The 25799-nt window shown below is 41.1% G+C and overlaps 1 pseudogene; it reads left to right on the top strand.

The window, feature by feature from the left end:
- The first annotated feature begins 20329 nt into the window (after positions 1 to 20329).
- LOC127780199 (uncharacterized) lies at positions 20330 to 23760 on the top strand (annotated as a pseudogene).
- Positions 23761 to 25799: the final 2039 nt, after the last annotated feature.

Raw genomic sequence — 25799 nt, 5'->3', positions numbered from 1 at the left:
TCCTCGGTTCATGGGTCCTTTCCGCATCATTGCTCGACGCGGAGAAGTTGCTTACCAATTGGAGTTGCCCGTTTCCTTGGGCAACGTGCATGATGTGTTCCATGTGTCACAACTCAAGAAATGTCTTCGAGTGCCAACCGAGCAGGCCGACATAGAGCAGATTGAAGTTCGCGAAGACTTGACCTACGTGGAGAGACCAGTGAAAATCCTGGACACCATGGAGCGCAGGACCAGGAACCGGGTAATCCGTTTTTGCAAGGTCCAATGGAGCAATCACGCCGAGGAAGAAGCTACCTGGGAGCGTGAAGACGAGCTGAAGGCAGCCCATCCAGATCTCTTCGCCAGTTCTTCCGAATCTCGGGGTCGAGATTCCGTTTAAGGGGGGTAGGTTTGTCGCGTCCCAAATCGACCCTAAAATACCTCCTCTAAATCATGCCTAGAATGATTAAAATGCTTGTGAAAGCCTTCAAAAATTAAAATGTGCAAAGTTAAAAGTCAAATAGGGCTTGGAGGATTTTTGTTTATTTCCTAAAAGCCTAAAATGTGTAAATAAATTTTAGTGGAATTTTCAGAGCACAAATAATAATTATTAAGAAATAAACAAAGTTAAAAAGGTTTTATAAAAAGAAAACCCTAAAAATCACCCTCTCCCCTCTAATGGGCCGAATTCGGCCCATCTCCCTCCCCCTCTCTCCTCTCCCCCGCGGCCCACTCGGCCCTCCCCGCGCGCGCGCCGCTGACGGGCGGGCCCGCCCGCCACCCTCGCTGACGGGTGGGGCCCACCCGTCATCCCCTTCCTCCCGCCGCTCCCGCCGCCTCCCTGCGCCCTAGCGCCGCCGCCGCCGCGAATCCCGCCGCCTCCCGCCGTCCCCGCAAGCAATAAAGTGGGGGGAATCACTCCCCGTGATCCCCTCTCCCTTTCCCCCCATTTTTCCCTCTCTCTCTCGTGTTCAAACGGGCGGATTTGCCCCCGCAAATCTCGCCGGCGCCATTGATGGCGGCCGGACCTCCCGCGCCGGTTTCCTTCCCCTCCGGCCGCCCTCTCTCACTCCCAACCCTATATAAACCCTCCCCCAGCTCCCCACCACCGTTTCCGCCACTCACCGCCCTCTCTCCTCGCCGGAATCGAGCTCGCGCCGTCGCTCTCTCTCTCCGCCGTCGCCGCCGAGCTTCGATCCGCCGCCGTCGTCGCCCCGGACCACCTCCCACCTCGGCGCCGCCTCCTTCGGCTTCCCCGCATCCTCGCCGACCTCGTCCACCCCTCCGTTTCGCTCGCCGACCGCCGGAGCGCCGTCGACCCCGTCCACCCGAGCTGCGCCGCCGCCTTCCTCCGCTCCGGTTGCCGTTTCCGTCGTCGCCGTCGACCCGGGGTGAGCCATGGACCGCCGCTTCGTTTCCCCCTTTCCCTCCCCTCTCTCGGCCGCCGCTCCGCCATGCCTATGGCCGCCGCCGGCGACCATAGGGGCGCGGGCGCGCCGCCTCCCGCCGACCGCGCCGATGTGGCCGCCTCCGGGCGCGCCTAGCGGCTGCCGCGTGGGGCCCGGCCGTCAGCCGCCCGCGCCCTCGGGTGCGGCTGACGCGTGGGACCCACGGCGCCGGCCGGTGTGAGCCGGGTGCACCCGGTCCACCGTGGACCGTGAGGCTGCCGCGCGGGTCCCACTCCCGTGGACCCGGTCCGCGCACCCTCTCTCCCAGCTGACGCAATAAATATATTTTTAAATTAAAATTTAAATGAAGAAATTCGTAAATATTCATTTAAAGAGCATATAAACTTCAAAGGGCCATAACTTGGCCATTTGAACTCGGAATTGGACCGTTCAAGTCTCTAATTTTTCCTTAAGAAGTCAAGAACCCATTTTTGTGCTTTGTTCCTGCTTGTTATATGGAGTTTATTAGAGTAAAAGCCCTTTTATTTTCCGTTGGTCGTGTAGACGCTGCAGCTTCGGAAGATCCGCTCTTCGTGGAGGTTGAAGCCGACGTTTGGGAAAGCGAGCAAGGCAAGTCACATCATCCTTGAACATATTGAATCCCAGTTTATAAAGTTATTTTGATTTAAATTATTGCATTACCGCTTTATTTAAAATTCCCGCGTTATCACTGTTTTATTTAGCCACGCCTATTTACCTTTGTTACGACCTTATTATTGTTGTTATTGTTATTATTACCTTGTTCACCCTAGAATAAACAAAACCCCAACTAGTGGGCACTCTATTCATGGTTCCACTAGTAAGAATTTAGGTAGATGCTTCGCTGATTAATTAGGCAACATTAGGTGGTTTTATAACTCTAGACTTTGGGAATATTCATATCACCTGGACATATTGGAATGGTTGGATTATTGTGGAATTGGATGCACACCTCCCCCTCTATTCAAAACCCCCAAATGGTTTTAGGCTGGGCTCGGGGTGCATGGTTTTGATAGTAGCACCTCGGCCACATAAGGACCGGTCTTCGGGCCTCTGTTGCAAAGCACTACCGTACTTCCACATGTCTAGTGGGTAAGGCTTAGTTTGTGGCTCAGTCTGGTTATAAACAAAAGTACACGGATGGAGATGGACGAAGTCGGGGGTCGATGGACATCTCTAGGACAAATGAAGGCTACACGAGCTGCGGCCCGGTAGTCGAGATGTCATGGCACAGGGCCGGTGTCCTGCTGCTAGGGGCTCAGTCCTGCCTACCTGTCCCGGGGGTTCCGGCCGTAGGTGGGTTGGGTCGGTACTCTTGTCTATGGCTAGGATGGGTTGGAAACTATGTCATGTCTTCCGTCCATATGCCGTGGTGGTATGTGGCACGTGGTTGCACGTGAGGAAGACGTGTCTTGTGGGTAAAGATGTACACCTCTGATCAGAGTAAAACCTATTCGAATAGCCGCGCCCTCGGTTATGGGCAAGCCTAGCAATGTACCCAAGTTAGTGTTTTTAATTCTTAAAACCGGCTTAATAACTAAAATGTGGAATGGTTGGCCTGGGTTGGCTTGGGACGAGCTGGGACCCAGGGTCGGGTTGCCAGTTCGGTCTGAATCATCGTAGGCCTTGGGTTAAGGCAGGTTCGTGTGGGTTCACGGCCTTGTTTAATAATATTAAATAGTTCTAGGATCGTGTTTTAAATTTAGCTTTGAGCAACTAAGGGTCTTTTAAATGCTGTTTATTGCAAAACCTAACCCTTATACTATAACTCCATTGTACTCCTTTGCATTTATGCTGCACTTGTGGGTGTGTCTTGTTGAGTACGGTGGTTGTACTCAGTCTTGCTCAATTTTTCCCAAACCCAGAAGAGGAGCCCCTGGTTGATGAAGGCTTTGGTGTCTAGCTCGTGCCTGCCGTCAAGCGCCTGTGGTCGTCGCCTTAGTCTTCCGCTGTTTTTGTTTTTTTTTCGTTGTCTTTGAGTGTGCTGGGCCGTCGCTGCCCATGTAATAATTAACTATTTACGCTTCCGCTTATTAAACTCTGAATTGTATCAACTTCTGGTGTACCTTGCCTCCTGGGACAAGGAATAATACACGCACGTAAGGAACGCCCGTTGGGTTATTCCCGGTCGTGACAGGGACCAATCCAAAATTTGGGATAGCGGGCAAACATCTTTAGTCCCTGTTCGTAGCACCAACCGGGACTAAAGATAGTTGGTGCTACGAACCAGGACTAAAGATGCCCCGCTATAAATACCCACTGCATCGGCTTCCCCGCACCACACTTAGCTACTTCCTCCGCGATCTTCTTCCTTGCACGCGCCATCACCGCCCGAGACGTCAGTGCCGCCACCTTCGTCGTCGTCGTCGTGCTCGCCGCGCTCAGTCGCCTTCGCTAATGCCATCGCCATCGTCGCCTCCCTCGAGGTGAGGGGCACAAATCTTGCGCCTCGGATCTTTCTCTCTCTCGATCTTGGACGCCACCGCCACGAACGAACGAACAACGACTTAGCAACCTTCACGAATGAATGAACGACGACTTAGCGACTTTCCCGAATTTCACGATTTTAGCGACTTAGCGACTTATATATCTATATTTGTCGAATTTAGACATAGGACCTTTGTTACAATTGTATTCCAATTTCTATGTACATGACCTTACTGTCTTTTTTTTTCTTTGCACGAATAGATGGCAGATCGTGATGACGAAGAAATGCTGTTAGACATGATCGCAAAGGGCAGGAGTCAGTACTGGTTGGATGAGGAGGGGAACGAGTATCCCAACCAATACCTAAACGAGGAGAGCAACGAGGAGGGTAACTAGGAGGGGACCGAGGAGGGGACTCATAGCCAACCGTCGGCCGGACAGAAGAGGCCATGCGGAAAAAGAGGAAGCTGGAGGGAAGGCACATTGTGACCGAGATTGCCCCAGACGGCAAACCAGTACCCTGACGGGTATAGAACGAAAGTTTGTGAATCATTGCGGTTGGGTCGTGAGAGACAACGTTCCCATCAACAAAGTGTACTGGCGTCGAACAAGGTCACGCAGGGATGAAGATAGTTTTTTCCCTGACACAGATAAGGAGATGCTGTGGACCACCATGCTGGAGACATTCACGATCCCTGAGGCAGATTGTCCCAGATGCAAAGAATGGGCGCTGAAGAAAATGGCAGAACTGTTCCAGAGCTTCAAATCAGATTTGTACAAGAGATACATCCTCAAGGGCTTGATACCTGATTTCAACGAGCATCCGAAGCTAAGGGATGACTGGGATGCGTTTGTCGCATACAAGACTGGAGCGCAAGGGCAAGCGCAGATAGAAAAGAACAAAACCAATGCAGCTAGGAAGCAATACCATCACCGGCTCAGGTCAGGCGGTTATGGTAAGGCAATCCCCAAGTGAGACAAATTGGAAGCCGACTTGATAGAGAAGTGTATCAAGCCAGCCACGGCTAAATGGCCTCATATTCAGCGATGATATTCGAGAAGCAGCCCGCCAACTTGCGGATGCAGTTGAAGCCTCTGCGCAGGGGACATTCCGGCCCGATAGAGAGAAGGACGAGCTCACCCTCGCACTACAGAATTCTGAGCATCCAAGACAAACGCGTGGCAAAGGCGTGGTTCCTTGGAAGTATGGATTCAAAGAGGACATCCACACATATAGGAGTCGCATGAGGAGCAAGAGAGATATCGAGGCTAAGATCATCGATCTTGAGTACAGGGTGTCCACCTATGAGGCAAGGATGCAAGAGGAGGTGACAAGACAAGTGGACCAACGCCTGGCCGAGCAGCGTGGAATGAAAACACAAGCGCCCGTCATGGTGAGCCCCTTAGGCAACCGCAACAGCTGCGCATCAACGGGCCAAGTTGGATCAGAGGACATTGAAGCAGTGGCAGCTCACGAAGCAACCCACTTCCCCGTTGATGAGATCACGTAGCGGACACCCTGCAATATGCATACTCCCTTCAGGAACTTGTCTATCAAGCTATGCGAGATGCATATTTATAAACTGTGAAATTTGTTACATATATATGTTGATTAGTAATTAATGACATCGATTTGTCATGAAGGTGGCGTCGGGCATAGCCATACCCACGGACCCTTCGGGTACATACCATTGCCGGCCCATTCCACCTAGATACACGAAGGTCAAGAGAGAGCTGGTGGAACGAACCTACGAGGATCTCGAGCTTGACATCCCCGGAGGAAACGGGGAGATGAAACTTGGAGACACAGCCCACGCCATCATACTCTGGTGGAAGAAGTACATCGTGTTTCCTAGGCAAGAAGGGTCGTCGGCTCCTCCACCTCCTCAGTATCCTCAGTCTCCTCTAGCTCCTCAATCTCCTCCGCCTTAGTCTCGTCTGGCTCCTTCGCCTGCACCGGCTCCTCCCGCTCCTCCGCCTCCACCACCTCCTCCGCCTACACCAGCTACCAAGTCTACACCGTCAAGGTCCCGCCCATATAACATGCGCCGTCAAGGCCGAAGAAGAAAGCCAAATCTGATGGGCCAAGGCTCCCCGCTCTCAAGAAAAGGGCGTACGACTTGACTCCGGAGGAGCTCGATGAAGCTGTTAGAGCGGAAGTTAGGAAGCCACGTAGTCCAGAGAAGAAGATTCCTGTAGACCTGGCGGCTCAGGAGCACTTTATTAAAATGATGGAATCGGCCAAACAGATCATAGTATCTGACTATGATCGAAAATTGAAGAAGTCTCTTAAAGCCAAGTCTGCAGCAGTGCAGTGCGGAAGGGAAGTCCCTAAGCTGGGGCAGCAGCCACAACAAGAGGTTGAACCGTTCATAGAACCGGGAGAAACAGCTATACAAAAGTTCTTGAAAGAAACAGGACTGAGGATGGAGCAGTTGCTAGAGGACGCACCTATCGAAACGGCGGCGGTCAAGTACAAGTTTAAACTCGGTGAACCGCTAGTCATGCCTGATAAGATCATAGAGCTACCTACACAGATGTATCGGTTCCATCAATGGTACATGGACAAATTAGGGATAGATAGAGAGTTGTTCGGAGCGAGGGTGCGAAACTCAGATTATCACCAAGGAGAAGATGTTCTTTGGATCCGCCACGAAGAAGTCTTCGACTTATACCATAGGAACACCCTCGACGTCTCTCTTCTCAGCGCGTGGACTTTGCATGTATTGTTTATAGCTCAATTTTGATCCTCCTTTGAACGTAGCTCATACAAATTCCTTTTTTTGGTTGTAGAATGGAGATTCATTTTTGCCGTCTACACAACAAATACAATACTAGATTCATGGACCCCTGCAAAGTGAACAGTGATGCTGCAACACTACGAGAAACAAACAGAGGACAATATCCTCCATTTCCTGGTGCAGCAGCATTATAAGACGTTCATACTACTGCCCTACAACACATCGTGAGTTCCTACTGTCATAAGTTCAATTTTCCTTCCTACACCTCTACATTTTCATATATATATATATATATATATATATATATATATATATATATATATATATATATATATATATATATATATATATATATCATCTAATACAAATTGCAGATTCCACTGGGTCCTTATTCTTTTCGACCTTGAGAAATCTAAAGATCTAAAGTCCATGTCTACGATTCAAAGGATAAACCGGAGAAAACTTTCGCAAAGATTTTCGAAGTGATAGATAGGTATTGTCATATATTCCACTGTCATTATGAATCATTCAACTTCTACTATGCGGATCTCGGATAATAAATTAATCCTTCCTAACAACTGTAAATAGGGTATGGATTCAGTTCCATACATTGGTCCGCGGGAGTTGGAATGAAAAACTCACCCAGAGGTTTAATTTTCCGGTTAGTACACACTCCAATATTATATTGAATTACTTTTTTGATCTAAATAAGATATGCATATTAAATCTCTCGTTGTTTCTCCTTCAGTGTGCAAAGCAGGATCGGGGCACTAACTTGTGCGGCTACTACGTCTGCCATTACATGCACTGCTTAGTACACTAAATCAGGACTGGCCAGGACTTGGAAGTACGTAAAATTATTCATTCGTCAATTATTGCTTACTGGTTTCATATATATAATCCCATTTTTTTCCAAATGACAGATGATTTACCTGATAGATAACCTCGCCCACGATGATTTCATAATGGCTGTTCAAGAACAAATGATGGGATTCATCAACGAGCAGATTCTCGATCCCACAGGAGAATTCTATTACGATGGAAAGCCTATTCATCAAGCCGGTCCTTCTTCTTCCGATTTCATGAAGTCGTAATATACGACAAAAACAAAGATTACAAAGTCCGAAGGAATTGTAATATATGTATATATTTATATATGCACACATCCATTTACTTTTGTGTACTTATTTTGGTAATATATGCGTATATTTGCTTAGGTGCAAACTCATATTTTATTAATATATGCATGTGGCCTCTAATTACTTAAGTGCATATACATATATATGTGCACACTATATGTATCTATACATATATATATGTATATATATATATATATATGTATAGATATATAAGGTAGCGCTATACCGCACCTGGGGTGCGTAATAACTACTTCCTCCGTTTCACAATGTAAGACTTTCTAGCATTGGCCATATTCATTTTATTTAGATGTTAATGAATCTAAACACATGTATTTAGATTCATTAACATATTCATTTGATGTATGTGTTTAGATTCATTAACATCTATATGTCTATGAGCAATGCTAGAAAGTCTCACAACCTACCCCCACCCTCACTCCCACCAAGGAAACCACCTTTCTCTCTCCTCCCCCACCCCCAACCGCGCCCCCCACATGCACCCTGGTTCGCACCTTTTCTCTGTCCTGTTTTTTCTTCTCGCGTTCTTCTACATGCACCCTGGTTCGCACCTTTTCTCTGTCCTATTTTTTCTTCTCGCATTCTTCTCTTAGTAAACGATTTACTTTCAGTTGATTTCTCGTTTTTTTCTTCTCGCGTTCTTCTACATGCACCCTGGTTCGCACCTTTTCTCTGTCCTGTTTTTTCTTCTCGCGTTCTTCTCTTAGTAAACGATTTACTTTCAGTTGATTTCTCCTTTCAATAAACGTATTACTTTACTGATTTACTCTCAGTTGATTTCTTCATTCAATAGATGTATTACTCTCCGTTGATTTCTTCTTTCAGTAAATGTATTACTCTTAGATAGTTCTCCGCTCTTATCTCATTCCTGATTTTTGTACCCACGTCCTTTTCTCGATAAATCATTTACTCTTAGTCTTCTCTCAGTAAAAACTCTTGATATGGCAAGAAATATTTGTTCCGTCTTCACTCAGTAAATAAATTGCTTTGTGCTTAAGGCAGTAAATATTTTACTACACGAGAATACACGTATAATGGTTTTTTTTCAATTGATCGTGCCGTCATTGTTACAAACATACATATACACTCGTTGTCAAAAAATATCAGTCCAGAGGGCATCAGTCGTGAAGATTTTTGGCATGGCTTGCCACCGAAGCCGGTCATCAATTGTAGTGTGCTCGTCTAGAGTCGACATCTCTGCATCACCCCTGCCCTTTGTGTTTGGCCGCCGGCGACGTGCGCTGATGGCAGACATGTCGAGGATAACGACCAGGATGGCATTCCAGTTGGCACCACCACCACTGGTATAATCTTCTCATGTTCTTACATAGTTTCCTAAACACAGATGAATTCACGATTAAAAAGAAAATTCAGATATAGAAAGGAGAGGCTCACATTGGTCGCGTGCGCCAAGGAGGCAGAGCTGTCCATAGCAGCGGATGATGTGCTTCTTGGGCTAATCCTAGTCCCTCATCACAAAAACAGCTATAGCAGCAGTCCTGCTCATGCATGAAAAAGAAAAATCAAATGAAAGTTTTTCACTTTTTTTTTTGTAAAAATTCCACAAGATCTAAAGACTGAAAAAACAAAAATTTACATGAGTAGGAAATTGATGTACAGCTTGATTTCTGAACAATGCCCCACACACGAATCCATGACTGAACAAATTCAGATGAGTCTAGTTTTGCGAACATAACCCAAGATTTCATGACTGAACAAATGAAAATATAGCTGAGAGCAGGACGAAAAGGATGTACTGAATGCATAACAAAAACAGCACCCTAGCAGCAGGCTTGTCCACGCATGATCCCAGATCCCTGTAAAAACAGCAATCACGAAAAACAAAATATAGAATAGAAAAAACGAACAGAAAAACAGAATATCAGATCGGTGTGTACTGCTACCACTGAAGTTCATTTGCTTGGGGTGGATGAGTCTGTGGATGCTAGCCTCAACCTCACCGGTCGACGATGGGGAGGGGGTTGCAAGGCGACGGCGACCCTTGGATCCTGAGGAGAGGGAGGCAGCCACCATGCCGACAATGGGGAGTTGGTTGCAGGGCTCCGAGGCGACCACAACCAGGGTGAGGAGGCAGGGCGTCGCGGCGTCGATCTGGCGATGGCACAAGGCAAGGCGGCGGCGGCGACTGGTTGAGGACTGGGCGAGGACGACTTTGACAGGGGATCGGCAGCGCCCGCGACGATGACTCTCCTCCCGCCGCTGGGCTCTCTTCCCACCGCCGTCGCCCGACGCTGCCGTAGGCCATGGCCATCATCGTCACCCGTCGCTGCCGCAAGCCGAGAACCATAAAAATCGGAGGGGAGAAAAATGGTTGGACCCGTAACTGAATGTATATATATATATATTGAACCAGGTGTATAGTAAACCGTGTTGTGGGTTGTGGGGTGGGTGACTGGTGGTGGTGCTAGTTGTATGCCCGGGGGGGGGGGGGGGGGGGGGGGGTGCCCATGTGTAGTACAGTACCTCTCTCTCTCTCTCTCTATATATATATATATATATATATATATATATATATATGTATATGTATATATGTATATGTATATGTATGTATGTATGTATGTATATATATGTATATATATGTATGTATGTATGTATGTATGTGTGTGTGTGTGTATATATATATAGTGTACAGTTATGTGTAATATATACATTTCTATATTATGCATATATATGTACAGGCACCACACATCACAACCAAATTAAAAAAAAAACTTTAGTCCCGGTTGATAACATCAACCAGAACTAAAGATGGCTTTGCCGGCCACCTGACGGAGCCATCTTTAGTCCCGGTTGATAACCGGTTGGTGTTCCCAACCAGGACTAAAGATGGCGCTTTACTCCCGGGTATTTGAACCGGGACTAAAGACCGCCATCTTTAGTCTCGGATTCTCCCTCCCGGTTCGCTACCCGGGAGTAAAGGGGCTTACGAACCGGGAGAGATGAGCACTTCTCCAGTAGTGTCAAGTACTGGAAGTTTAGAAATTCACCAATCGATATAAGCTAGGTTTGTGTGGGTTTAGTGTCTGACCTTGGCCCTTGCAATGTGTGTAAACAATATACTCCTATTACCATTTAAGGTTGAATATGGAATGTATATTTTTTTTTATGAACTACATGGAATGCATCTGAATTTAGTGTGTGGACATACCCTTGGCACGTTTCTGGAGTCAGTGTATGAATATGCCCTTGCAAGTACTGTTTTTCCCCATACTTTTACTTTTTAAAATATACATTGTAAAGCACGTGCATTGTTACTAGTACCATACAAGAAGGCAGTACTAGTAAGCAATAAAAGATATGCATTGCAGCCTATAGTAAGGAACTGATTAAGTTTTGCCCAACCGTTCTCACATCGCTAGAGCCCCCGTGTGACGCAGATAAGAGTACATTCCTTAGATCGCAAGCACTACGTCAGAACTGACATTCTGTAACACTATTTTGCATTCGGAGATGTGTTACTGTGGAATGCTATAGCAACGAAACCTTATGTGTTGCAAAAAACGTTGTAACACATTTCCAATATGTTACAGTTGGTATACATATAGTAACACCAATTCATTGTTACTACCACCTATAGTAACTCTGTGTTGCGCTATGTAATTAAAACAGATTTAGTTTTGGATAATATATTGGTGCCTTGGTTTATTATAGGTTTATTTAACATAGTGATGTAACATTATCTAATCACATAAAAAGTACCAGGGTTGGATAATATATTGGTGCCGTGGGTTTATTTAACATAGTGATGTAACATTATCTAATCGCATAAAAAGTACTTGGGTTGCTTTCTAAAACAACTAACGTTGCCTAACAGAGGAGTTGAACTCCTAACCTCCTGTGTAAATACACAAGAATCGCACCAGACTAGCCAACTGGGCAAGCAAACATTTGTGTCATTAGTTGTAAATTATTGTACTTGTTTTTTTTTGCATTAATCAAAATTTAAGAAATTTAATTTTATACACATATGCGTACACTTTATTTTCAGGAATTGTGGTTTGATCAATGAACCAAGCATTCATTGGGTTGACTCAAGTTATAAAAGTACCACAAGCACAGTGAGAAAGCATGCAGAATTTATAGATGAGGCTGTGGGCTTGGTTCATAACTCCTTGGATTTATTTTTTAATTTAGCGAGTGACTCTGATCCATGACATGTGTATAAAAATATTTAATCACAAAATTGCTACAATGTAGCTGAGGTATTTGCACGGAATCTTTTTGTCTTACATCATGAACTTAGAAAAAAAATGGAAGAATAATCATTTCGGCAATATGAAAGAATAATCATTTCAGTAATATGGTAAAAAACAAGATGCTAGAGAGATCACATAACCCAGACATGATTACAGGACTAATCAATATAGCAGTAGAAAAGGAAAAGCTCACACGAACAAATTTAAAATAATCTATACAGATAGACTACACTGGGAATTATTATTGACTACTGAAGACTGGCCTAAACTCATGTTTGCTTGGACTAGAACTGCCATATGTTGCTTAGTGACAGCTGCTTGTTCACTTTCGCTTGCCGAAAGAAACAGTAACACCCCGATGCCACCTGGCCATGTAGGAAAAGAAACCAAGTTCATCAGCAAAGACATGACATTTCTTTTGTTGTTAAAGAAGACATGGAGATAGCGAGCTGATCAATAGAATCTAGAAAGACAGATACCTTGCCAATGTAACTGCGTCTGCATCAAAATAATGGACCTGAAACTAAACAATATAGAGCAAAGAATGGACATGAACATGCATGAACAGGTTTTAATCAATCAGAAATAAATATAAACACAACGATTATTGCTATCTTTTAATAGAAGAATAGCCAAGGTAACCACAAATTATTCATCCACTATGCTTGTAATCATATTTCTCACAAGAACATAATGTAAGATCATACTTAACCAGTGGACCTAATAGTTGTACCGTACACCAAAAAGGCAGAAAAGTTAAATTAAAAGACCATAAATATTGTTGGATTTAGATGCATTCAGTTGGATAGAGTTTTCGATAGTTCTAAAACTGGTAGCACCTTTGCTAACAAAAATAAATCCATCAAAAGGTTTTAGATCAGGTAATTGCATATACCTTGAAGTAATGAAATAAATCATGAAAGAGTAACTATTTTCCTCTGTTATCCTTCATTATTCAAAGCATTATTATCAACATCTACTTTTGTTCCTTCAACATCTGTTCTAACCCATTGCTTGTAATTGTTTGCATTACTGGACATTCCACCAAGGTGTGAAACATGGAATGGCTCAATTTCTATGTCACCTGCCCATTCATCCTCACCAATGTCATATATATCTCTAGGTTTGTTCTTCCTTACCACAGACCACCCAGGATTCATTGGATCATCAACATAATAAACTTGATCTGCTTGATTAGGGAAAATAAAAGGCTCATGCTCAACTTTTTCTCCAGTATGTATGAGATGTGAGAAGTTAACTAGTGTGTAACCATACTTATCTTTTTTAACTCCTTTTCCAGAAACAACATCAACCCATTCACATTTAAACAGTACTACTGAAAATTGTCCAGAGTAATTTAGCTCAATAATATCGATGACTCTACCATAGTATGTTAGATCACCCAATATTGGATTTGTGTCACTTGATTTAGTATAACTGGATGTTTTTGCACTTAGGACAACTCCGCTATTCTGTGTCACTCCATCCAAATGTTTAGGCCTAAACCGGAAGCCACGGGTATTGAAAGCACGATATCTTTTTGCTGGACCAATCGGACCACGAGCCAGCCATCTATGATCATTCTTGACACTGCATATGCCATTTTTCCTCTCTAGATCCATTATCTGTGTACATAGGATTACCTAGTCATGATTTTATTTGTTGATCTAAATGATAATAAAACGAAACTTACATGAGCTCTGAACCATTCATGGAATTTTTCATTTTGGATACGCTCGATAATCTTTGGGGTGATGCGGCCTTGCCGATATGTTCTTCTAATCTCATCAGCATGAGTTCTGTAAAAGGAAAAAGTGTCATGAAGTATGCTTTGAAGAAAATGATTAGTGATGAAGTGTATGATCTTGAGCTAATACCGAAGGTATGGGTTGACATCTGGACAGTTGAAGAGCACATATCTATGTGCTTGCATTTTAGTCAAGCCCCTAATAACATAACTTCTCAGCTTGCCAAGTGGTTTTCCAACATGAGGAAAAAGATATGGTGTGCATTCATCATCTGAACATGCAACTGACTCATCATTATCATCATTTCGTGTAGGCTGGTTATGCTTTGTCTCAAAACCTTCAAGATATCTTGAACAAAATGTCATACACTCATCTGCCAAATATGCTTCTGCAATACATCCTTCAGGATGTGCCTTATTACGCACATATGACTTTAATACACTCAAATACCTACATAAATAAAGAGAAAGATTAAAAATGTTAAAAATTCTATACTAGATAACAAATGAAATTATATTTGTGAGAGAAATGTACCTTTCCACAAAATACATACATCGGTAACACACAGGACCTCCTAATTTTGCTTCAGTGGCTAAATGAACAACCAAGTGCACCATAATGGTAAAAAAAACCTGGTGGAAATATCATCTCCAAACGACATAATGTCATTTTAATTTGTTCCTCTAACTTGTCAAGCACATCAATGTACAGGACTTTTGAACTCAGTTCTCTAAAATATCCACATAGATCAAATAAGACAAAAGTGACATTGTCAGGAAGCACACCCCGCAAAGCAACTGGGAGAAGTTCTTGCATTAGAATATGACAGTCATGACTTTTAAGACCTGAAATTTTCCCTTGACTAACATTTATACATTTTGAGATGTTTCCTGCATATCCATCTGGAACCTTAATATCATGGAGAACTTTGCAAAATTGTTGTTTCTCCCGTTTAGACATTCTATAGGAAGCAGGAGGCAAATAATACTTATTATTAGCTTTTCTTATGGGATGCAAATCTGGCCTTATATTCATTTCTTGTAGGTCCAAGCGTGCTTGTAAATTATCCTTTGATTTGCCTTCCAGTCCTAACAATGTCCCATATATGTTATCACAAACATTCTTCTCAATATGCATTACATCAAGATTATGATAGAGTACATTCAAGTCCCAGTAAGGCAACGAAAATAAGCCACTACGGCATTTCCATGTTTTTGACTTCTCAAAATCATTAATTTTCTCGATCTTTTGTAAAACTGATGTTTCAGAATAAGCAAGAGGTTCTACTCTATGTTCTTCAGTTCCATCAAAAGAATTTTCATTATATCGTAATTCATGGTCCAGAGGAAGAAATCGACGATGTCCCATGAAACAATACTTGTGTCCATGTTTCAAACGTTTAGAGCACGTTTCTTCACGACACGTAATACAAGCAAATTCACCATTGACACTATATCCCGCAAAGATCCCAATCCCAGGATAGTCACTAATAGTGAACAGTACTGTAGCACGAAGCTGAAACATCTCATTTTGAGATGCATCATATGTAGGAGTTCCAACCTCAAATAAATCAAATAACTCTTCATAAACTGGTTTCATAAATAAATGAAAATCCTTTCCAGGGTAAGATGGACCAGGAATTATTAGTGCAAGCATAATACAAGATGCTTTCATGCATAACCATGGAGGAAGGTTATATGGAATCAAGACAACTGGCCAACAACTATAAGTTGAACTCAATGTCCCAAAAGGATTAAATCCATCACTAGCCATTGCAAACCTGATGTTTCGAGAATCCGATGCAAACTGGGGATTCCTAGAGTCAATGGACTTCCAAGCCTCTGAGTCAGCTGGATGACGCAACACACCATCCTTTGTACGACCCTCATCATGCCATCTTAATGCTATAGCTGTTTCCTTGTGCATAAATAACCTCTTAAGCCTTGGCTTAATTGGGAAGTACCTTAACACTTTCCTTGGGGTTGCCCTTCTCCTTTCCTTCTTTGTTAAAGTAGTTTGATCTTCTTTGTTTTTCCACCTTGAAGTACCACATTTTGAACAAAAGTCATCGTTTGCCTTAGCTTTCCTATAAAGCTAGCAGTTATTTGGACAAACATGAATTTTGACATAATTAAGTCCAAGCTTTCCTATTATCTTCTTAGCTTCAGCAAATGTTCCAGGTAAATTCTTACCATTTGGAATTGCTTGTTGCAAGATTGCTAGCAAATCATTTAATGATTTATTACTCCACTTGTTAACTGATTTTATGTGAAACAAGAGAACTAGAAATGACAGCCTTGTAAGTTCACACCCTTCCCACAAAGGGTCATGAGCATCTCGGAGCAAGTCATAGAATGCTTTTGTTTCATGGTCTGGCCCACTGTTTAAAGAATTTTGTATATCATATTCATTCACTGGAGGGTCATTGTTTGTGTTCCCAAAAGCATCTTGCACTAGTTGGCGCATGTTACCATCCATTCCTCTACTTTGTGACTCTGTTCCCCTACTGTTGGCAGAGATGAATGACGTGATTTCACCATGACAAACCCAAGGACTATACCCAAGTAACATTCCATGACATACTAAATGATCATACACTTCATCCCGCGTTAATAACCACTTGTTGACACACTCCTTACATGGACATCGGATCTTATCTTCAAGACTCTTTTCCCTATATGCAAACTGAAGAAAACCATCTATTCCAGCAAGGTACTCATCACTTGGTCTAGGGAAAAGCAATAACTTCTTAATATTATTCAAATCCATCAATTTTCTGTGTTAAAATAAGAAATATAGTTAATACATGAGTGTTCCTAATTTGACAACAACCACTAAATATTTTTGATTCTATAATTATGCCTTTAAGCCAAAAGAAATTTGTCTACCAAACATGTGTAGGTGAGGTTAACTGTACCTGGAAGCTTAGGATTAGGATCCAGTAGATACAGCGTCGATGCAGCCCTGATGCTTGCTTAATTGAACCAAACGAAAACGACCATCTTATCTACTGGCTAGATCAGAAAAATAGCAAAGCAGTACATGAGTGGATCAGACATTGCTGCAGATGGGATTGACAAAAGCAATCAGAATAAAGAATTAAGGACTTTACATGACAAATGAGGAATTAAACTGCACTATGAGCCAATATTTTTGGTTGTACAGATTAAATTATATGGTTAATATAAGAGTTTCTGTGAGCTAGATTAAAAATTGAAACAATAAGATGCAGGGTAAAGTTTTAAGATGCCATCTGTGTACAAGAAAAATGACAAACACTTGGTGTGCATAGAAAAACTTAGTGCTTAACAATTTGCTAACGTGCCGTCATATGCACTTGACTGCCTTAGGGTCTTGACCGTCTTGATCACCAAGCACAGATCCACCAACACCAAGTGAAAATGTGATGGTGAGGTCGCTGTTGCTGATGTGTGGCACGCACAAGGGACGTGTAACGGGGACGCGCGGAGGATGCTAGCCACGCCGCGCAAGTCGGAACTGGACCTGGATTCCTAGGGACAGGCCACCGGGGTGGCTAGGGCACGTCTGCACCAGCGTGGAGGCGACCGGTGGCCGGCGCTGCAGGGGCTCGGGCCTGTTTTGGTGGCTCCCGTCAACGACGGAGTGCTGGGGAACGAGACTAGATTGGATGAAGATTGGAAGGGAGCGCACAGGCCTACACGTAGGAGATGAGCGTGTTTCTCAATCGGTATCACAACTGCTTCCGGATAAGGAGAAGTGAACCCAGGAAATTGAGAAAGAAACGTGCAAAAAGATGTTTCTAGACTCAATTGATGAGCCCGGGAACTTCTTTTTTTTTCATGTTTTTCAGGAACGATATAAATAGATTAGATGCAATTCTTTTCTTTTTAGGAATGAGAGAAACAGATAAGATGCAATTATTTTTTTTAGGAACGAGAGAAATAAATGATTGCCATTTTTTTAGGAACGAGAGATTTTCTTTTGTAGGAACGAGTGAAATAGATGATTATTTTTGTAGGAATGGGAGATAGGTGAGATGCAATATATTAGCTAACTCTTCTGAATGCTAGAACACGTGTACACATTTTATTTTTAAGTGCTAGAACACGTGTACACTATTTTATCTGTGCCATTGAAAATGTGTCTTTTTAGATAAATACTACTCCCTCCGTCCCAAAATATAAATATTTTTAGCCTAATGTAAAGTCAACCATTTTTAACTTTGACTATTAATAGAATAATCATGTAAAATTGAGGTTACTAGATTTATCATTAATCAAACTATCTTAATATGTAACTTTTTTATTTAAAATATTTTATTTTTATAAATATAATGTGAAAATAGCATGCATCTCGAAGACTGTGTCGGAGTACAAAAATACTTATATTTTAGGACATGAGCATTAAAATTCGTCTATTTGTAAGGGATGTTGTGCGTGAAGCTCCACAAGGAGATCTATGCCGCTGCCCTCCCCGGCGGCTGCGACGGCAACACCAACAGCTGAGAGCCCGAGAACAACGCATCACCATTAGTCTTTGTCTTTAGAAAGCCAGCCGCCGGCAACACCAACAGTAGAGAGCCCGAGAGCGACGCGTCGCTGTTAGTTCTGTCTTTAGAAAGCCACACTCGACACGTTAACACTACAAATTCTCCTAGCATCAGACCCTATAAATTAAGTTTGACCAATAATAAACGTTGGACCGTACCTACTAATTAGAGGCTCGGTGTTATTTAGAAATGTGATAAACTAAAAGCATATTTGTCCGTACAATGCATGGCTCCCCTTAGTTTTGTATTATATGATATGAAAAAAAAAACAATCGGGTAAAAAGAATAGGAAAAAAAAGAAACATCAGTTTCATATTATATGATATAGATACCCTTTTAAAATAATATTATTCTGCTGAATAAAAATGAAGGGAGAGCTAGCAGAGGGACACAGTCATTAGGGGATCACGTTAATCACATAAGGAATTTCCTTAATTTTTATCAGTAAGGTACAAAATTACTAATGTAGTAATTAACCAATTTTGTAAAAAAATTGAGATGTATCTTTTTTTTTCAATAAGGAAATTCCTTGAGTTTTTTCATGCGTAGTTTGCCTCCAAATACTTCCCGCCAAACTCAATTTTCCCTCCAAGTAGTACCGCAACATTAGAGTAACAAACCTGCTAATCTCTCTCCACATCTCTCTCAACGAATAAGCTCCCTATATAATCCCCATTCAACCTGGAATCAGTTAGTCAGTCTTCTGCTCCCCACTATCTCTCACCAGAGCACTCCTCCATCGCCTCCTCCAAGATCGCATTCTCAACTGCTCAGCCACGCAGGGCCTCCGGCCATGGCTCTCCCCCTCATCTGGCCATCTCTCTAGACTCTCTCCCCTATTTCTTGAGTTGTGGAATCTGCAGACTCGAAGATCCAAACCACCCCATCCTTTACGCCTGCGCTTGGTGAGGGCAGGTCACAGGAATCGACATTTCAACCAAAGGATTCCTCTCTACGGTTTGTGTACCTTCTCTCTAAAATTCCTGATGCTTATTTCTGAGAGTTAGATCAACTAGGGTTAAATAAAACTGGATGGCTTGCTCTCTGTTAGAGCTATATACACCATGTGTTCGATGAAAAGCACCGGTACCACCATCTAAATTCCATGTTTATTTCTGTACAAGAAACAAAATTAGTTCCCACTGATGATTATTGAAGTTCTGATCAAACATGCAGTTATTTGATAAACCGTGGTAACATCTGCTAGACAATCTGAACAGGTTAATGACATATGTTCAGTGACATTGACTACATTATTGTGAAATAAATTAATTGGATTTATGTTGCCAGATCTATGTAATTAGTTGTGTGCAAAATATTCCTGTTTAGATATCTTGATAATGCTAAGTACCAAATCAAAATGTATGCTCCGACTAATAATCAAAGTTTATGCAAAGTACAGAAGCAGGGGAAGATTCTTGTGTGAAATAGTCAATTTTAGGTTACTGCATTCATTCTCACTTTTATCTCCACCTCTACCATGTGGAACTGAAAATTTGTTATGCTCGTATCTCTGGCTGTACTTCCAAACCCAAACAAGCAGGTCATATGTGTGTTCTTGTCTATAATGAATATAGTGCCCCTGTCTTAACTGAAAGTTTAGTAGTACTTACCGCATTTAAGCTCAATTATATGCATCCAGTTATATCATATTAAGCCATTTATAATTTATAGTTATCTCTTTGAACAATTCATAAGTTTTCAATAGATGTAGTTTTCTAATTTCTGCAAAGCATATGATTTTCATGTAGAGGCGGTCAACCTGTAGCTTTTCTCTTGTAGCTGCCATATTACACTCTGCTTTAGCTTTAACATTTAAGAGCAATTGATGATTTATTTGCTTTCCAGTACTGTGGGAATGGAAGGTGCTGAGAAAAAAGAATATTTATTTGTTTGGTTCTTTTCTGGATTCTTCTCTAGCTGAAAGTGCTACATCCTTTTTTTTTGTCATGCATATACTACACTTATAATTGTATAGTCTTCTAATCTTTTACTCCTTGTGCAGAGATAGTTGTAGTTGGTACAATATTCCCGTATAAAGCATACTTACACATAGATTAATTCGTGCTCTTGAAATACAGTAAGCCAATTTTGCAGGCAAAATGGCTAGAAAGAAACGGTTGAACATAGTACATAGCAGCTATCACCATGGAAATGGAGAGGGAAGTAGCAGCGGACAATCATTGCCACAAGTCGAGCCTCCTCTACCATATGAAGATGAGGTGATTCATGTTGAGCAGCAAGATGATGAGCCCCTCAACATGCCTGGTAAAACTTTAACTACCTGAATCCCAAATAGTTTGTGATTGCATATATATGGTTAACCTAAAGTTAGTGAGCCTTATGTCAATTAATTTTGTAGTACAAGATGAAGAGGTGAAGAAGCGCAAGGGGACAACCTTGCGATATGTTTGGGATCTTCCACCTGGAAACGTATAGTTGTAAAATGCAACAGATTAGGGCAACCTATCGGGGATGAAGGTGGATTGCTAGGACAGTTTTTGGGCACATTAGCAAGAAATGGAGCTTACTGTCCATTAGATAAGATGACCTGGAGAAAGATCAAAGCAGATGAAGGAGATTTAACAATACTACAATTTGTCCAGGTACCTCAAACGCTAAAATAGCATAAGTATAATGCTCTGTTTGTATTACTAGTCATTACTTTTTGCCTACTCTCATATTGATGCATCTGTTCATATCCATGGCAACTGAATGTTTTCGATTCAATGTTTATATGTATTTTACAGATATTCAATGCTGAGTTTTCTTACTTGCTGTTATCCCTTGCCTAACCATTGACGCAATCATGCAAATTAAAATACTTCTACTCTCATTATTCCTATGTATTTCAGACAAAGTTCCTGTACCCTCCATCATGCGTTCAATGGATATTGAAATCAATTGGAAGAGATTGGAGGCGATACAAGGCTGCACTAAAAGATAAATATTTTAACCCAAAGAAGAAGCGTTCTGCTCTGTATAAGCTTTGTCCAGACGATGTAGAAAAAGACCAATGGATTCCACTTATCAAATATTGGAAGTCAAAAAAAGGAAAGGTAAAAAATCTGCTCCACAATCTGTACTATTGTCTCATTGACATATATTGTATTGTTGTTCCTACCGTAAACAACATTGGAAGTGTGAACTCAATGAGACTACATTGCTTCTGTAATAGGCCCTCAGTGCAAAGAACAAAAGAAGTCATTCAATGTTACAGAACCCTCACTCAGCAGGGACAAAGAGTTATGCTCGTTGGTCTGAGGACTTGGTGAGCCAATTTGTTTTGTTCAAAATTCATCTATACATGTTCACTTTACTTTCTTACATTACCTTTCATTTTCAGAGACAAGATGATCCAAATAAGAAGCAGCCACATAGAGCAATGGTTTACTTAGCAACTCACAAAAAAAAGGATAAAGATAAAAATCAACACGTGGTATGCCATATACACATAATCCTTCCATAAATATCTAATATGTATGTTATCTACCTTGTACAGTGGGCATATATTTTTTCACTTGCAGGTCGCATTGGAGAACCTCATCGATGAACAACCAGAGTTGGCACAAAATGACCAAGGAAGAGTTGCATGGGAAGGTGATGCGCTAAATAAAGTATTGGGCAAAGAAAAACCTAGCCAAGTGCACGGAATGGGATTACTTCCTGTTCCTAAGCAGGTTTATGGTCGTACATCACATCATCTCAAGAACATAAACATCACTACAGTGAATGACTCATCATCGGATGAAGAGACACATGTTAGAGGGGAAGTGGGGGAATTAAAAAAATTAGTCAAAACACTGGGTCAGCGTATTGAGAAGTTGGAAAACAAAGGAACAAGCAATGGGAATAGTGAACCAACTATGGTAAACGTTATAAATACCTTTGTCCTTAACATTGAATTTTTAGCTACTTCTGATTTCATTTTTGTAGATGCTTGTAAAATAAAAAATTTATGTGATTCACACTAAAATCTTACCCCTTCCTGATTTCATTGTTGTAGGCAACATCTCAGAGAACTTTTGATGATGGTATTGAAGAGGGTGTAGCACGGACTAATAGAAAGGTAATGTCAAAGTAATGCATTCTATGTTTCTCACCATATTTTGTGCAACAATATTTAAATATGTGCACATACAGAGGGTTCGATGCAGTAGACCTGATCAAGACGACTCAATGAGTAATCAAAGAAATATATCAATGGTATTTTGTCGTTTCTAATTGATAAATTTTATTTGAACACTCAATACACATACTGGCATGTATAGTAAATTTTTATTGTCCATTCCACTATAGAACAAAAGAAGATGTGAGGAACAGCAAAATATGCACCATGACAATATTCTGGATCTTTGTGGCAAAAAGGTTAGGATTTGTTGTTTTCATTCATATGGTGCAATGCAATTTATATATGGTTTTACATGGATTATATATCATGGAACCAGCACCAGGAGGCTGATAACAACATAGGATCACCATGTCAAGATGATTCATCATCACAGCCACACCTTGCTCATGATCTTCGGCGGGAGGTAGTTCTTGAATGCCTATTAAAATTGTACTTGTTTCTCAATGTGTTTTATCCATCTCACTATGATATTAGAGTGAAATATAAACACGTTGTTGGGAGAACTCCTAGTTAGGCAATGCTACATCTGTGAATGCATCATTTGTGTGAAACATAAACATAATCTTTTCAAGGAGTACTGCTATATTTTTATAGACATTAATCAACTGAAAATTAAGTAGTAGCTTCTAGTGCTCAAGTTTAGCTTTGGACCCTTCATCTATGCCATTTAGTGTTGGCAACCGAATGATAAACATGAAAGGATATTAAAAGCAATTTATCATATCTTAATAAAGTTGGTCTTGTTCATTTGTGCTATTGGTTTGTATATACCATTTACATGCTCTAAATACTGTTATATGTCATGTCCTTCCATTTTTCCTAATTATAAGATTAATGTGCAGAGTTGGGTTCAAAGTACAAAAGTTATGTTATAATGCAATATGTTCTGACCTCTTTGTAATGTAACAAAATTTCTTATGTCTCAACATAGATGAATAAAAAGAAGCACCGAAATTTAGAGAAATTTGCAAAGACTACAGAAAAACAGGACACTCAGAAGAAGACTGCACATCACATGGCCCAAAATAGGGTGCATTCTTCTTCAATGAAGGTAGTAAAAACATACAAAGATGGTACTACTAAATTATTGTTTAACAATTAATTATTGTATATTTCTTAATGAATACATTATTTCTATTGTAGGTTGGTACCACAATAATCTTGGTGACTGCAAAATATCCTAACAAAGAAACTGTGGCATATGCTACTTATTTGAGTAGTAACCCAAGAGACAAAGTGGATGGTGTTGAGATTGGTAACGAGTTCACTAAAGTGGTTGTCAATCATCCACTTAAAGAAGATGAAGAGCTCGTAAGGCCACTAAAGCACTGCAAGACAATTGGTGATGCCCATTATGAAGGAATGTCGATTGCTTGGCCTTCATTTTGTGTATGCTCATAATACCTTCATGTAATATATATATGATGAATACTATATTTGCAATGCAAATGCTAATATATAAATTTGTTATGTAGGTTCAAAAGATCAATGGTTAAAATTCTCATGTTTTAGGATCACATCAAGATGGAATCAACAAGATATGGAGCTGATGAAGATTACATAAGATTAGATATATTCTATATTTTTTTGCTAGTAGTTTGTTGCTCGAAATATGTATTTACCTTTTCAAAGGACATGACTCTGAATTTGTTTGTTTTCAATTGGGATGATGTAATTAGAGTGCTCATCAAAACTTTCTTATTGCAAAGTAATATATCATGGTTACATCACTTCGTTTATGATTATTTGTCCTATTGTGTGTATGTGCATTTACTTTATTACACCATTTTCTTAATAAATGTATTAATATTACAAAGTCCACTACAGTTCTTTTGTAATTATGTTGCAATATGTAAAAAAGGTGTTACATAATATGTTGCTACAAGTGAAAAAACAAATTACAAACAGTGTTGGTACAACTAGAAAAATGGTGTTACTATGATGTATGGTAACACATAAATACGTGTTGCTATAGCACTAATGTAACACCTTTTCTTTTCTACAGGAACGGTCCAATGTGTTACAACAAACTAAACTATAGTAACATAGTCTATAGTAACAGTTTACCGATGTGTTCCAATAGACCATTGTAACACCTTTTTAGGGATATAGTAACACAAAATCATGTTACTAAATGCCTATCCTAACGTAGTGAAGGAAGAGATCATCTTGCATCACAAGAAAGATGTCAAATCACTACTATCTGGATCGTCGACTTTCTTCTCTCACTTGTACCTCGGCGGATGTTTATTTTATCAAAGTAAGTTTGTTTCTTTATATTATTTAATTAGTTTATTTAAATAAGATATATTTTCATCAGTGCGGGTTCGTCGCTATGTGTGTAACCAAGTGCTTTAGTATAGGACTCTGGATAAAAAAGAAAGTTCCTGTGTAAAGCTAGAGTAGTAATTAATAACTTATGTGTAGCATCTAGGTTACAAATTACCTTCGTTTGTCGTATGCTCCACAGAAAGTAAGATAGGCGGTAGATGGTGACAACCATGTTCATCCTTCGTATTCCTTTGTTTTGTCTAGCAGGTTGTGATACCCAAGGTTGTTGTTCGTGATCAAATCTTGATCGTAGATAATACACACATGTTCCTCGTGTTTGATACCCTTGGAATACTTTAAGAGGAAGTGCTACAATGTTATTTCGTGTGCTTGCAGATTTATCTGTGATAGTAAGAAATACCAACACACAACATGTTATTTTACAAATGCTTTTTATTAAATATGTTACAAAATGTCTATGAAACAAAATTAGCTTTATGCTCAAAATTAACAGTACATACAACCGTCACTTCGACTTAGAGCCTACATTTATTTAGGTTTCATTGTGGTCTTGCCGATACATTTAATTAATGTATTAACACTTGCTTTGTTTGTATGTTTTTTTTAGACATTGTTGCAGGAGATGAGAAACCACATAGCGATGTGTTGAGATTAAAAATGTTTAATAATGCACTTTTAAAATTAAGCTAATTACAAGTGAATTTAATGTGGGAAATAAAATTCCCTTTAAAAATCATGGCTGGAAATAATTTTGTAATATTATCCATGCTTTAAAGTACTATCTGGAATATCCGGTGAATTTATTGTCGAATGTTAATGATACAAAGATCATTTAATCAATTAACTAAATTGAAAAACAAATTAAAATCCCTCTCGTTGTCCTTGAGCCATTTCTAGCCCAAGTCTGCTCCTGTCCCTTGGTGCCCACCGCCCGCTTCTCTTTCACGGGCCGGCCTTCCTGTCACCCTATCTCATGCGCGGCCTGGCCCGCTTGCTTTCTCTATCCTGTGAAGTCCATTTGAGGTCTCTCTCCAACCAACAGGTGGGATCGTGAGCCTCACCTGGCAGCTCCTCCAATCTCCAGTCTGCCGGCATCCGCCATGGCCATCACTTTTCCCACGTCGCTGCATCTCTCGTGCGCCTTCTCG

This window comes from Oryza glaberrima, chromosome 7 (assembly GCF_000147395.1).
Source record: "Oryza glaberrima chromosome 7, OglaRS2, whole genome shotgun sequence".
Lineage (NCBI taxonomy): Eukaryota > Viridiplantae > Streptophyta > Magnoliopsida > Poales > Poaceae > Oryza > Oryza glaberrima.
Note: the sequence above shows the minus strand (reverse complement) of the source record. Positions and strands in the feature narration are given on the sequence as shown.